Source organism: Bidens hawaiensis, unplaced genomic scaffold, assembly GCF_021521415.1.
Source record: "Bidens hawaiensis isolate Kalapana, Puna unplaced genomic scaffold, B.hawaiensis_p1.1 tig00027194_1, whole genome shotgun sequence".
Classification (NCBI taxonomy): Eukaryota; Viridiplantae; Streptophyta; class Magnoliopsida; order Asterales; family Asteraceae; genus Bidens; species Bidens hawaiensis.
In genome coordinates, this window is record NW_027494394.1 from 266,228 (window position 1) to 271,057 (window position 4,830).

Here is a 4,830-nt window from a genome sequence, read left to right on the forward strand (position 1 = left end):
ATTTTTCCAGGTTTTTTTTTTATTTTTCCAGTTTTTTTTTTATTTTTCCAGTTTTTTTCTTATTTTTCCAGTTTTTTTTTTCTTTTCAAAAACCGATTTTTTTAACCGGTTATCGGTTAACCGGTCCGGGTATTAACTGGTTCCGGTTAGACCGTTTGGGTATTTCTGTGGAAGAACCGGTTAGTAACCGAACCGATTAACCGGTCTAACCGGTTAGGATATTAAAAACGAAAAACCGGTTATTAAAAAAACCGGTTACCGGTTAACCGGTTACCCGAATTGTGCACCTCTAGACACGACTGACACCCCTACCTTTTTTACTACATTTATTTGTTCGACACATTAAACCGTTTTCGGTTACTACCACAGATCAATATTACAAGTGAGGGCTTTGTATACATCAAATTCTTCAAAGTTTTCATACAACATACAAAACCCACCTAAAAGATTCAATCTTTTTTCATATTTTTCACTTACTATCTATAATTTCTTGAAGCATTTCCACCACCTTTTTCATTTTTGGTCTTTTTGCTGGTGTGGTGTCTGTGCAAAGTAGAGCCACTTTTAATGCTGAAAGCATCTCTTTCCTCCACGAAAACGACACCGTACTAAGCTTTGCATCAAGTATTTGCTCTGGTGTTTCACCTCTTGCGGGTGCACCCTGGACCCACTTCACCAAATCTACACCTTCCCCGAATTCTTCGTCCACTGGGACCCGTGTTGTCAGAATTTCAAGTAAAATGACGCCGAAACTGTACACGTTTCCTGGAGCTGTTACTTGCATAGTGTACGCGTACTCTGTTGTAAAACAAAATGTTTTTAAGGAGCTCAGGTCTTAAAATGATGATCAGGCCGTATAGATATGACGGTTTTGACCCGTTTAGTTATAGATGCATTGTTTAGTCAAAACGGGTTGGTCAAGTCAAACGGGTTGAAACTCGTCTAAAATGTATTTTTCGTTTTTTTATTCATAAAACTCGATGATACATTTTAATATAAATCTTTTAATTTTACTTGACAACCTAATTATATTAAAAATATATATATATATATATATAGGTATATATATATATATATATATATATATATATATATTTCTTTTTGGGACAGACGGTGTTTTGGGTCAACCTGGCCCGTTCAAACATGTACCCAAAGAAATAGCCCGTTTGACCGTGTTGGAAAACGTTAAACATGTAATGACCCGCCCATATTGCATCATACGGTTCATAACACGAAACTACAAAAGTCAAGATGACAGGTTTGACCCATTTATTTGTAAAAGTGTTTATACGGGTTATGTTTAATTTCAAACGGGTCGAATAAAAAAATTTAGATGTCAAAGGTTGACCCGTTACACAACCTGTTTCGACTAATAATAAAACTACCCGCCTGACTACAGGTGCACAAACTGGGCTTTTTGCCCAAAGTGGTTCCTGTTTGGGTCAAAAGTCAAAACCGATTTTGTTGGAATCAGTTCAACTGAGTTGAAAAAAGTCAAAGGATCGGGTTTGAAACCGGATTTTGACCGGTTCTAGTCTGGTTTGACCGGGTTTAAAAAAAGTAAAAAAATACAGAAACCGGGCTTAAATTATACCTGGAGGAATGTAACCAAAAGAGCCCGCAACCGCACTGATACTAGCAGTACCGCGTGAAGGATCCAAAAGCTTTGAAATTTCAACTTCACCGACTAATGGGCTAAAATTGGAATCAAGAAAAATATTCCCAGAAGAAATATCAAGATGAATAATAGCCAAATGATGCAAAAAAGCCAACCCTTCTGCAACACCAACCGCTATCGAAAGCCTAACGTGCCAATCAGGCTTATACCCCTCTTCTTTACTTGACTCATGCAGAAACCGGGCCAATGACCTGTTTGGTAAAAACTGGTGCAGTAGAAGTGCCACATCATCATAAATAGCAAACCCGATGGGTCTGATCAAATTATCATGACAAAGATTACTAAGCCTCTCGAGTTCCCGAATCATCTTGCTTTGTTGGTTAATTATCGTTTTGTCAACCGATTTTAACCGTTTGACCGATAAAGTCAAACCCGAAGGCATTTCCGCTTTGTAGATCGTACTAAAAGTCCCGCTACTGATTTTGTTTGAATCTTTTAACGTTGCTTTGACCACGGCGTCAAAGTCAATGGCCTGTTTCAGATTCTCAACGAACACGTTTCCAACAATCACCAACGGTATATTATTACTATCATCGATTTCTTCATCTTCTTCTCCAACCGCTTTTGCCACTTTTTCTTGCTTCTCTCGCATCATGAACAAAACAACTACGATTGTAACCGAGAGAAACACTAACAAGCCCGACCCAATAACTGCCAACACAATCCTGTAAGAAACCTTGTGGTGAAACGAGTCGGACCCGTTTGAGTTTCCACAAAAAGAATTCAACGGCTATCCGCAAAGACCCGCGTTCTTTTCAAAACTCGAACCCGGGCTCTTTTGAAACGGGCCAAACGTCGGTATCGGACCCGTTAGATGATTATTTGCAAAGTTCACATCAATTAAACTTAACATACCCTTTAACGCCATGGGAATATTACCCGTTAGCTGATTGTTTGAAACATCTAACGATACCAACTTATCAAGTTTTCCTAAATCAGGTGGTAACGGGCCATGAAGATGATTAAAACTCAAATTCAAAGCAATTTGCAGATTCTTGATTTTGCCTATCTCAGGTGGGACCGTTCCAGTGAGACGGTTACCACCAAGCTGCAGCTCAAGAAGCTTCACACAGTTGCCAATTTCATTCGGGATTTCACCAGTCAACGAGTTTTGACTCAATAACAAGTACTGTAATCTTGAAGAGTTGCATACATTTTTGGGTATGCTTCCGTTGAACCGGTTGTTACTCAAATCAATATTGTTGAGATTCTTATTACCAAGAACAGAATCTGGAATCTCTCCTGAAAGATTGTTTCCAGAAACAATAAGTTCTTGAAGATTCGTCATTTCACCGAAAACCGGGGGTATGATCCCACTAAACCGATTAGAAGCCAAATTTAACAAAGTTAAATTAGCACATTTAGCAAATTCTTGAACTATTTCACCAGAAAGATTGTTGTTATCTGCTTCAAAATAAGTAAGACTGCTAACATTACCGATTTCTCTAGGGATATTCCCGGTTAACTCATTATTCCCAATTCTAATACTCGAAAGATGTTCACAGTTTCCTACTGAGTCAGGCAACTCGCCACTGAGTTTGTTCTGAGTCAACACCAAGATTTCTAACTTTCCATTAGCAAACACACTCTTTGGGATTGAACCTTCTAAATAATTTGAATGCAGGTTTAATACTTCAAGTTCCGAAAATGCGCCTAAAGATTCGGGTATTTTACCGCTTAACTCGTTCTCATAAGCTGTAAAGACTCTAAGATCACTCAAGTTTCCGACCCAATTCGGAATACTTTCGTTCAAATGGTTGGTGTAAAGTTGTAAATCTTGCAACTTTACAAGCCCTTCAAGATCTTTAGGTATTGACCCGATAAGCAAATTACTTGAAATGTTTAAAGATTTGAGCTTTTTGAGTTGACCAAGTTCAACTGGGATTGACCCATCAAACTTATTGTAAGATAGATCAAGAAACTCAAGCTCAGATAAGTTACCAAACAATACAGGTATTGGTCCATGAAAACTATTAACTGACAAATCTAGCCATTTTAAAGATTTCAGTTGGGATATTAATGTGAGGTTACCTTGAAGATTTTGATGAGAAAGATCAAGTCTTTCAACAGCTTCACTTGTGCTGCAAGTAATGTGAGGCCAAAAACAGTAATTTGAGGTGTTCTTGAGCCCGTTTTCGCCGTCCCAGTCGAGTAACCTAAGCTCTTTGCCAATGGCTACCAGAGTGAAAAGATCATCATGGTTGCTATTAATAAGCTCTGAATTCACAGTATCTTGACACCATGAAAGAAACCCAACTGTCAAAATCAAGAACCACCACAAATTCACCATTTTTGGCATAAAAATCCAATCTTTTTCCACTTTTCTTGTTTTTTGAACAAATCCCACTAATTTTTCAGTGAGTTTTCATGCAGTTATGCTTCAAAACACTGAAAAAGATGGTAAAAGATGCTAAATTTTCAGTCTTTCAGCAAAAATTCAACATTTTTAGCATAAAAATCCAATCTTTTTCCACTTTTCTTGAATTTCAACCAAAGTAAACCCCACTAATTTTTCAGTAACACTTTCATTCAATTATGCTTCAAAACACTGAAAAGATGCATAAAGATTGTAAATATTCAGTTATTCAACACACCCAGATAACCATTTTTCAGATGGGTCAAAAAGGTTCAAAATCAAGAATCAGTTTCTTGATTTGAGGAGATGAAGTGGGCAGGGGTTTGTTTATGATGAAAACCCAAATAGGGTTTTGTTTGGTTGAAGATTATGGATATGAATTGAGTGAAGAAGTGAATAAAGATGGGTACAAATGTTTAGAACACAGTATAGTATAGTATCTATATCTGCAGATAGATGTATTGAATGGGTTTACAGAAGGAAAGAGATGATAGTAGGAGACCAATATCATAAATGATCAGTCACGACTCTCACGAGTAGACTAAATATGTTGCAAAAACCAAGGTTTACGTTAATGTTGTCATCATATAATAATAGATTTGAATTTAGTGAAAATTGTTAAAAAATAATTAAAAACAAAATGTTATATTAGTCCGTATTAATTCATACCACAATGTGATCAGTAACATCCTTGATTTTCATTTTCGTTGTCTAAGAATAGTCTTACTTTAGCGAAAAGTAATTTCATTTGTCCTTATCTTTCAATTTCAATATGTTCTTTCAAAACAATTTACAA

General features: G+C 36.7%; 1 pseudogene across 1 annotated transcript; it reads right to left on the reverse strand.

Moving 5' to 3' along the window:
* Window positions 1–383: 383 nt before the first annotated feature.
* Window positions 384–4,623, reverse strand: LOC143574951 (leucine-rich repeat receptor-like tyrosine-protein kinase PXC3; annotated as a pseudogene). The gene is made up of 2 exons (XR_013142684.1): window positions 1,595–4,623; window positions 384–798 (listed from the first exon to the last, which is right to left on the reverse strand). The product of XR_013142684.1 is annotated as a leucine-rich repeat receptor-like tyrosine-protein kinase PXC3 (transcript).
* Window positions 4,624–4,830: the final 207 nt, after the last annotated feature.